Raw genomic sequence first — 11,649 nt, 5'->3', positions numbered from 1 at the left:
ACCACCAAGTTGAACTGCTTGAATTTTTGCACCAGGAGTAAAGCAGCATAAAGTTATCCAAAAGCAGTGTGTAAGACTGGTGGAGAAGAACATGATGCCAAGATGCATAAAAAAAAAACTGTGATTAAAAACCAGGTTTATTCCACCAAATATTGATTTCTGAACTCTTAAAACTTTATGAATATGAACTTGTTTTTTTTTTTTGCATTATTTGAGGTCTGAAAGCTCTGCATCTTTTTTGTTGTTTCAGTCATTTCTCATTTTCTGTTAATTAATTCCTATAGTCAATCATATACCTGTTTGTGGTTGTGTATGTGTAATACTGAAACAGATAGGAAGAGATCAGAGAGGACTGTTTGTGTGTGTGTGTGTGTTCCGGTTCAGCTAATTGTCAGGCGGTCCCTCTCCTGGATGTCCTGCTCCCTGATGGTTTAAAGTCGGCTGTTTGTTCAGAGCTCCTGTCAGCCTTCATGTTGCTCAGACAGTAAACACACGCCTGAGCGTAACCCCCCAGCACCCATCCCCCCCCTCCCGTCACAACCTGACAACGCACCTGTTCTTCAGCACACACACACACACACACCCTTTACCCCTCAGTACAGCGTTTACTCCTCTTAAACAGCACAGACAGCATGCTGTGACTGTTACAGAGCGTAGAACTCTGTTTGGCATCGTTTCCAAATCAGGAACTCTGTTCTGAGCTGGATATGTCTGTGACTAAAATGGACAAATGGAATTTATGATTGTATGACTGTTGGACAGTCACATGCTCCAACAAATAAAAAATAAAAGCCTAAAATGTTTGTATTTTTGTATCATTCATTTAAATTTTGTCGCCTTTTCTTTTCAATTTGGAAGGGTGAATACTTGAGCAAACCACCACCTCTTAATAGATAGATATTCTAATGGAATTGTTATTACTGTTATCATTGTTTTGTTATTACCATATTATTACAGTGTTAGTATCTGACAATTTCACAGAGGTGGAAAGTAATGGATTACTTTTTTTTTACAAAAACCTAAATCTGCTTAAATGTTTAAAAAACATGTAAATAGCAGTTAAAGCACAGCAATTGGAAGTTAAAATATAATAATGAACTGTAAAACTATAGAAATACGGTTTATAGTCACATATATGACCATAACTTTTTAACAGTAAAAAAAAAGGATCATAGAAACCTATGCCACTTGTTCTTAAAAAAATGTTTTATGGGCTGGTCTGAACAAATACTGCCTGAAAGGTCCAAATTAGTATGTGGAATAATAGTTCATTAAAGAGGATTTAATTTATTATTTGTTGTACTTTTTTCATTAAATAATTAAAAGTTACTATGTAAATTTTTTACTCAAAGTACATTTTAAATTGGGTACTTTTTTTACTTTTACTCGAGTAGATTTTTAAATGGGTACTTTTACTTTTACTTGAGTAGAATTTTATCAAAGTAAAGGTAATTTTACTTAATTACAATTTTTCAGTACTTTTTCCACCTCTGCAATAAAGCTATTGTGTTTTTCTAAGGTTATATAAATTTTACCTATCGCATTGTTAGTATTGGGTTATTACAAAGTTACTCTTTCATTTCATTTGTGCTATTACAGTGTTATCACCATGTTATTACTTTTATGATGTATGTGTTTTTACTATCTATGATAGATAGATTTGTACTCGTCTTTTATATTGGGGGAAATAAGAGAGGGTTTCTTACTAATGTACTCTGAAGGCAGAGAAGTGAAATATCTCATTTTGTGGGCTTATTTATTTTATGCAGTTTCAATATTTAATTCTATTGTAGTAACATTTATACATGTAGTTGTGATGTTCCTACTCAGTTTTTTTTAAACAAATGCTCTTAATGTCACTTTGTATGCTTATGTATGTTTAAATGGTTTTTTTAAACATAAATTTGTTTGGTTTGAATTCAATATATTCTATATAAAAGTGGATCGCGAATTAATGACCATTAGAAAATGTGGGTCCCTGTCTGAGACCCTGTTCTAGAGTAAGTTTCAGATTTCCAAGCTACAGAAGACGAATCCTACATGTCCCAGCATACAACCACACCCACTCCCCCCCTCTCACCACCTTACCAACCTGATAACACATCTGCCCATCATCGCCCAGCAACGAACCTTCACTACAGCTCTAATCCCTGTTCAGCAATGCTGTGACACTGGCTGTGTGCCCAGTACTGAGCTATTACACACCCAGACACAGTGATGCACTTCAGCATTAATAAAATATGACTATATGATATCAACCTATAGCACTATAGCTTTACTAAGCCTAAAGACAAAACTGTGTGGAAGTGAATGATTTGATTCATTTGACTCACTGTAATTTCTGCCTTAATGCTGCATCATAGAAGTGTGCAGACACACCCCAAAACCGTTCCAGAGCCTGGCTTTTGGATTTACAGCTGATAACAGTCTGGATGGTCATTTTTAATTTGGTCTGGAGTCATAGAGTCAATTTCTTCCAAGTAAGATCTGGAACACTGATTTATTTTATTACAATACTCGTTTTCACTGTGTGATGGCAGCTCAGAGACATTGATTCTGCTTCTGGGTAGGGTTAACGGTAACATTTTATAATACTTATAAATAATAGTTAATGAGTAGTTACTTTAAAGGAGACATAATAAGTAGGAAGTTCTCCAGTAGATATGTAAGTCTCAGTTAATAGTGAACTACTATAATCGTTAGTTCAGTACTATCTACTGAGTTATAACTCAGTACTCCCTGGTAGTTAAAAGGAGGGATTTAGGGGTTAATGCAGCACTATTAATTAGTAATAGTTACTGCTTAGTTCCTGCTTGTGACGCCTACCACAGACTCTGTAGTTCTTTTTTCTGACTCTGCCGTTCCCATCTATGGACAATCCCCGGTCCGGAACTACACCTCCCAGCATGCACCTGACAACACCACGTGTTCGGACTCAGCCAATCGCGGCTCATTCGTGCGGTCTACGTCACCGGAATTCTAGATTGTGTTCAGGTGTTGGTAATTTACTTCAGATATAAATACCTGTCTGTTTGTCTCGTTTTTCGCGAGGTATTTTCCCTGTTTCACCAGCGATATACTGAGCGTTATTTTCCTGTCTGTATTACCCGTGTATGACCCTTGTTTGTTCTTTTCGACTACGTTTTTTGCCTTATCCTTTTGTTCTGTTTGTATTGTGATTTTCTGGTTTATTGAACTCTGCTTCTGGTTAATGGTTTCGTTTTCGGTTTGTGATTCGGCTCTGATGTTGTGGTTGGTTGTTTTTCTGGCTTTGACCCACGCCTGTTATCTGACTACGCTATCAGCTTACGTGCTTTATAATAAAGCCTCGTTTTGTTTTTACCGCGAGCGTCTGACTCCCGTCTGTGGCGTTACACTGCTTAGTTACCTATTAGCTATGGAACAGTATTATAAAGTGTTACCGGGTTAACATAAGGCTTTGTTTTTTACAGTTTTTTACAATTTTTTACAATTTTACAAAGGGAAAATGGGCTGTTTTGTCAGTAAAATATATATATATATTTTTGGGTGGAAATACTATGAGTAAAATCCTCATCCTAAGAATTGGGATATCCGCTCATTAACCCTATACAGATCTATAATTAGCTATGACAGTGGAGCACTAAAGTTCAGCAACCTAGCTGCTGCTGGTTAACTAGTTAACCAACTAACTTTAGGGATTTTTTGTATGTCTTCAGAAAGGGGGCAGGAGGTGCAGCAATTAAGTATTATTGTCTTTAAATGCTACAGTCTCTGCCATATGTTGCTCTATTTAAGATGCAATGGGAAAGTTGTCTAGCTAGCTACTGAGATGAACTACTAGCATATTTTTAAGCTTGTTATGAAGAAAATAGACATAAAACCTTAAAACTGCACATTAAACTATGGTAATATAGTGGTTATCGTAATTTTAACAAGGAAAATACTTTATTTGTGGGTTTCTTGGGTCATTTGGCCGGTTTCCAGTGATTGACGTACCCCTCTGTTTTGAGTGTGCCTCTGAAGAATCTCCATGTAGGACCATGTAGCCCTAGCACTTCCCCTAACATACCCCTCCAGCCTAATGAGAATCTACCTACCCCTAGACATGCACATGACAAACTGAGAGATAGGGATAAATGGTGAAATGGGATTGGGCCTAAAAGTGCCTTTACTTTTAAGTGGCAATATGCTGTTTATGCTTTTCTACAGAAATTGGTTGAGAAAGTTGCAGTTGGTGAACTTGACTGTAAAAGGCATTGTACTGTATGATAATGAGGAAGAAGGAAAATGAAGATGAGGATGTTTCTTCTATCTAGTTAATTGACTTGCTGGTGCACTATGGTATTAAAGCTCTTCACAGTGATAGGGACAGTATTATGTCCTGATGATATTGCTGTACATAGGGCTTCTTTAAGACAACAGCAGTAAATCACAGGGTCTGATAGGTGAACTCTGCTATAATGCTTGCTCTCTGCTTCCTGCTGTAAAGTGGCTGAATGTACACATGGCTATGAGAAGTTAATATACCTCTAGAGTGCAGACCCCCCCTCACACCTTCCCCCTCCCACCCTGAGCGGGGTTAAGTGCACCAATAAAACCAAAAAGACCAGCGCTGCTTTTTAGCTGAAGCTCAGTGAGTGTCCCACTAGGAGGACTGTCTATTGGAGGCTGGAAGGAGTGCATTGTGGCTGAAGACTGGATGATAGTTATATTGTCTTCAAAGTAAAACACTATACTGTAATCTGTCTGGTTCTACTTCCTATTAATATTCTTTCAGGATACTTAGATACTCAGAAACCGATTTATATAAACTTTGTTAAAACCTAACCTCCCAGGACCTGGCGTCCACATGTGTGGACCACAACACTAAAATTTGCTCTATGAAGGCCTGGTGTCCTCTTATGAGGCCATTATACTGTCACCTAGTGGTGGCAAAAGAGCTTAACATGTTACAGATTCGATTTTGTTCCAAAATTTAAAGGTACATTCTGTAGGAAATGAGAGCGAACGTGTGAAATAGATAAAGCAGTCCTATTTCAAAACACCACAGAGAGCTGTCTGCTCTTCCCACCCCTCCCCAGACGCGACGCTAACTCGGGTTTCCAAGTTGGGCCAGGCTGAATCCTGACTGAGTTTAATGAAAGACACAATTCAACTTTTACCATGGCAAAAAATGACGAGTTGTATTATAAACCGGTTCATGTGAACTTTATCTGTAGCTAGCTAAACTGGCTTTATGCACCGCTAGCTGTGTTAGCCTAAGCCAAGGGTGTTCAAACTATGGCCCCTGGGCCATTTGCGGCCCGTTTCCATTTTTAGAGCGGCCCGTTTCCATTTTTAGAAATACCGGCGAGGTATTTTAGAAATAGAATGAAAGTTGGCCCGTTGTTTTTTATAATGTGAGATTCAAAGTTTGAACGCTAGGTGTCAGAAATGGGCCAAAGAGCCTAAAAGAGAGTCTAAAAGCGGAGAGGGCGAAGTTGTTGCTCAGAAAAACGGGCCAAAGAGTCTAAAAGTTGCAGTAATTAAGGAATTCAATATTAGGAGACATCATGAAATGAAACATCAACTTAAAAAATCTTAGTTTACACAACACTGCCAAAGATAGATAAAGATAATAAGTCGAGTAAAATGGTGTGTAAATGATAGTAATCAGGAAAAAGTATTATTTAAAGTGGTATTTTTCATTATTTGTTTTATTACAGAGTCTGTGGCCCGTGACTTCAAATATATTTCTCCGTCTGGCCCCCAACAAAAAAAGTTTGGACACCCCTGGCCTAAGCTAAGCCTGTTACACCTAAAAAAATCCAACTGCTCCAAAACTACACACCCCAGAGCTGGAATTACTACTTTACAGGTCCTAGTAATTTACTGCTTAGCTTAGCTTAGAAAACATATACATCTATATTTGAGTATCCTACCGTTTTATCTTGTTTATCTCCTCACTGGTGTCAAGCAAAGCCAGTTAGGACTGATAGGAGAGGCAGAGAAGGGAGTAGAGTGGAGAAGAGTGAAGGAAGAGAAATTCTAAACTCTTCTAAAACCTGTATCCAGCATTATATTGACTGTATGTTACATGACAGACAGATAAATAAACAGCTAAATAGCTAGATAGTTGCTAGGGATGGCTGTAAGTAATGTTCACCATTAATCGTTTTGGACGTAAAAATCACTCAAAGTATAAAATCACATTCATAGATAAAGTCAGTATAGAGACTTACTATAACTATAACTGGTTTCTGGCGTATATTTTGGAGTACTCTGTCGAGGTAGTATTCAGATGTGACATGGCTGTCTCTCTCTCTCAGATACACTCTGCCTTTTAATCCCAGCTGCACACACACTACTGATATGAATGTGAACACTCAATTTTAAATTAATTTAAACACCAGTAAATGGTAAGCTCATCTAGTGGTGGTGATGAATTACCTGACTGAGTTAGCTAGCCAGTTAGCCAGTTAGCTTACCTGTTCAGGAGAAAAGTAGCAGCTCTGGGTCGGTCTTGCAGTCTTTTTGAGCTCTAAATGTTCTTCACCTTTCAACTCACTGCCAGTATTCACTTTTGTTGTATTCCTTCTTTGGTCACTGAGCTTTTAGGAGATTACAATGTAGTAATAGATTGTACTGTCATAGCAATAACAGGATAAGAACTACATTAAGTAATAACATATAAATTATAGTATTAACTTAAAATGTTATATGTGAGATTTGGAAATTTTGATATTCCAGTTCAGGTGAAAAACAGCATTTTTAAGACAAATCTTTTTCTTAAGCCATTTAATTTTCATATACAGTGTTCTTCTTCATGAGCTGGAACATCTTGTCCATACATGAAGACATCTGTGACGACATTACTGTCCTTGGCTACTATCTTGGGGACTGTACTGTATGGTCATATATGTAGCCTCCACTGTGTGTGTGTGGGTGTGTACTGGGGCTAAGAGCACAGCCTTCAGGACCCCTGGACCACATCAATATTACAGCAGTGGGCCGAGGGCACACAGAGGAGCACATGAAATATTGATGATCTCACCTCTCTGTGCTCTACCTCCATTCTTGTTCTCACTCCTGCAGCTCAGTTTTTACTGAGAGGACACCTCTGGGTATCTTCAGCCGGCCGGGATGATTCAGCCTGGATCTAGTCACAGGATCTTCTTCAGAACACAGGGAAAGTTCAAGTGAGGACACGGGACTTTCCTAAAAAGCTCTGTTCCTTTCAGCTTTTTAGGATGTCCTGTGACTTGATGCAGGATACAATCAAATTCTCACAGTCATTGGCGTAGGAACCGGGTGTGATGCAATATCAGAAATAGGTGGATTTGTCCCCCTCCAAAATGATACCACAGAAAGAGCAGAAATTGTTTTAAAATGTATTTAATAAAAAATGTTAAACTTTTATTTTGAAAAGTTTTTGAAAAGTAAAACCTCCACCATGAAAAGCACCTCCTCTCTGGAGCGTGTTTCTAATTAAAGTTATTATCTAACTAAAGCAATTATCTCAAGAAGACTGTGTGTTCGCGCTCCCAAGAGGGGGTGCTTTTCCTGGCGGGGGGTGCTGAATTCAGCACAACACCAGCTTTACACGCAAGGTCAGTGATGAGAGCAATGAATCGCAACAATAACAATATACTGCAATAAAAACGACTTTTAGGAAATGTCTTGCTCTGCTCTGTTTTGGGTTATCTAACATTTATATTAACTTCTGCCTAAAATCTCTATGAAACGTACTTTCAATAATAACCAAATCTCTTGTTATATTATTATAATATTATAATTATGACTGATCAGTTTTTTTGTCATATATATATAATTTTTTTCTAACAGTAAATGTAATGTGGAGTAACATGTTTAGGTTGTAATGTCACTTTTGGTTGGATTTAATTAATAAAGTAGTCTCTGATGAGGAAAATAAAATCCCACACCATGCAAAAACTTTTTAAACTGGAGTGAGAGAGGCTAGCTCTGGTACCATTGGTCAGTCTGTGTGTCAGTGAGATAGACTGGTCTGTATCAACTAATTAGAGGGAACATATTAGAATTAGTTAGAATAGGTCTATGGTCTATACTAGGGATATTTAATTAGAATTCAGTATGGTCCAGTTAGAGAAAATTTCGACAGGCCAAGGTCCGGACCGATTGTTAACTTGTGTGATGATTCAGTGCTATATGCTGTAAGGTTGTTTGAACTATGATGAAAAAATGAAATATAATAAAAATAAAAAATGCCTCTCTGGCCAGATTTTGTTTACATTCCTCCCCTGTCATTCTGTCACGCTCGGCATGACTTTAGTTTCCGCCTGTTCGTGGGCTTCCTATCTCCTTATAAAGGAGTTTTTTCACGGCTGCGTCCCAATTCAACAGCCTGAGCAGCGGGACCGCGACCCTGACAACACGGGTTTGATCCCGCGTGAGGAGCGGCGTGTTTATTTATATATCTTATTCCTTACCGCATCTGTACAGATCTGATTGGCAGAAGAGAGCTTTTGGTTATCTTACACCACACGTGATTGGTTTGTGAGTTTACTGGGCCGCAAAGCATATATACAATTAAATCCTTCTCAGTAGTTTATCGGTTTGGGTCCGCAATGGACAACGTTTGGGTCCGGACCCGGACCACGGTCCGCCTATTAGTGACCTCTGGTCTATACAAAACATGTTCATTAAGTTCTTTACACAAAATCACTCCCACATAAAGAGATCTCACCAGTCCTGCTCTTACCAGTTTCAGTCCCTTTCAGAATGAACTGTTTAAGGGCTCTGTCACTTTTATGCAAAAAGCTGCTGGTGGAAACACACTGGAAAAACACTGTCTGCTCACATTAAAAACTGATTGGCTGTCTCACAGGCTCTTTCCAGAGAACAGGCCAATAAGAACCCTCTCTATTTTGCATGTATTTCATGAAAATGCACATGAATGGAGCAATCGGGGCAAAAAGTCTGTGTTAACTCTTGGGTCACTCGTTCTAGATTCTGGTAGATTTTATCTGACATTTGGATATTAGGGAGCCGTTATTGATTTGCGGTGGACTCCCGCAACTTCTGGGACACTAGGGACTTCTGTGGATGTTCAGCAGAGATTGTCAAGTAAATTTACGTTTTAAGTTTGTAAACAGTGTGATTTGAAAAAAAGAAGCCCAAACGTGACTGAAATTGAAAGAAGTTTACAGTGTAGTGTTAAAGGTATAGATCTGTCTCTGTAGGTGTAATTTAGGCCTGAGCCCTCAGGTAAGTTCAGAACTACAGCCCCTAGAGCGCTGGGCTGCTCTTTATTGATACAGCACTGACACCTAGAGGTTTGTGAAGGCATTGCAGGTAAACTTAAAGTTCTGTTTTCAGATTGAATAAGATTCAATATCAGTTTCCAAACTTTTGACTGGTTCTGTATATACACTACCGGTCAAAAGTTTTGGAACACCTCCTTATTCTCCCCCTTATTTTTGCTATTTAAGCTCTTCAGGTTTAATCAATAACCAATGTATCCAGTGTACAAACTTTTGCAGTAAACTGCCAGGACCTTTAAAGAAAAAACTGAAATAATGTTATGTTAAAAAAATGTATGCATGGCCATGACTTATTAAGGAGTGTAAACGAGATAAGTAAACCAAAGAATAATAAAGCTTGCTTTTCTGTAATTAATGCCTACGGAAACTCAGAGCTGCCAAGCCCTAATATATATTTGGCTCAGTATCATGTAATTACGCGAAAAGTTTTACGTTATAACTAATATATTTACCATGTTATAACGTGATACTTATCACGTTATTTCATGATATGGAATTATCATGTTATTTCATTATGTGGTATTTTCACGTTATAACAAGAAATTAATTTCGTGATATGAAATTATCACGTTATTCCGAGATAAGGAACTATCATGTTATTTCATGATATGCAACTTTCACGTTATTCTGAGATATGCAACTATCACGTTATTCTGAGATAAGAAATTATCACGTTATTCTGAGATATGCAACTATCACGTTATTTAATGTTAAACATTTATCATGTTATTTCATGATATTAGGCCATTCAGCACTTCAACACTTACCAGGTTCAGTGAAGGAACATGGCTCGTCTGCATGACTTAATTCAGTTCTATTTCAAGCTTGGTTTAAGGCATGGTGGAATTCTACAGTTGTTGAGCACTGTAGCTGGAGGCGACGTGAAGTGAAATGGAAGCGCGCTGGCTTGGCCGTGTATCAAAGTAAAACCATATTGATGTTTTCACGTTATAACGTTAAAATATAATGAAACAACTTGATAAATGTTTATCACAAAATAACATGATCATTTCATAATTCGAAATAACATGATAATTTCTTATCACGAAATAACATGATAATTTCACGATATAACGTAAAAATACCATATCATGAAATAACATAATAGTTTTGTATCACGAAGTAATGTGATAGATATCACGTTATAACGTAATAAATATCACGTTATAATATGAAACCTTTTACGTTATTACATGTTACTGAGTCAAATTATATTTCTATGGCTGGCAGCTCTACGTTGCCGTAAATGCCCATAAAAAAAACCTAAATATTACATTAAAACTCCAATCCAATGATAATCTTTTCTAATAAAAATGAAAGTGAATTGGTTTATTTTTATTTTCATATTGGAATGCATTATGGTGATATTTTGGAGTATCTTGCAGTGAGACATTGCATACATTAAAGTAAAAGACACTTAATTCTTAATATGTAGTGGCCACGCATTGTGTTTCTAACATGATGTCAGCTTAGGGGCTCCATACATTTCAGTTTTGTAAAAAAAAAAAAAAAAAAATATATATATATATATATATATATATATATATATATATATATATATATATATATATATATATATATATATATATATTTTTTTTTTTTTTTTTATTGTAGTATTAGCAAAAAACACAAACATACAAAATTTAAAACATTATTCGCATCGTCTATAGAGGAAAAAGGGGAAATACATAAATTCTATATTTATATAATAAATTATAAATAAAATATATTTTTATATAAAATAATAGATAAATGTATATATTTTGTTTTATATAAAAATAATAAAATATAATTTTAATTTATATTTTGCTTCCTGAGCTCGTGACGTCGTGCGCGTGCGCGTGAGGCTGCGTCGTCAGGCAACAGTAGCCTACGAGAATCTCTAATAATAGAGATAATAGAGGGGAGATCACCCACTTGAGAGTCTATTACCGATTTATTTAACCGCCAGAGGGCACTCTCGAGTGAGCCCAAAATGAATGGGTTCTAATGGAGCAAATGAGCAAAATCATTATATTGTGGCGGCTCTGGGTTGTGTGTGTGGCTGCCTGTAGGCATGTTTCTATTCTTGTGTGTGGGGCCTCTTGTGTTTTGTTGTGCTGTGTTGCTCCAGCCTACGTAATTGGTACCTCCCCCGTAACCTAGGGTATGGGGAGGGGCCATGCAGATGGGTGCTGGTTAGGGCACTCACCGTAAAGTAGGGGGATAGTGAGTTGAGTCACTTGGCTCTGTTGGTAGCCTACAGATAGAATGGTTTTAGCTCTCCTAGACTTGTTAAAACCTATAAGTGAGTGGAAAACCAGCTCAATAAAGATGTTGAGCATTCAGCGTGAGTCTCACGGGACTTCCTTCCACTTCCACGCCACAATATCATAAAAGTGTATAT

The sequence above is a fragment of the Astyanax mexicanus genome, chromosome 22, assembly GCF_023375975.1.
Source record: "Astyanax mexicanus isolate ESR-SI-001 chromosome 22, AstMex3_surface, whole genome shotgun sequence".
In the NCBI taxonomy this organism is placed as follows: domain Eukaryota; kingdom Metazoa; phylum Chordata; class Actinopteri; order Characiformes; family Acestrorhamphidae; genus Astyanax; species Astyanax mexicanus.
The sequence above is the reverse complement of the archived record's forward strand: the minus strand, read 5'-3'. Positions refer to the sequence as shown.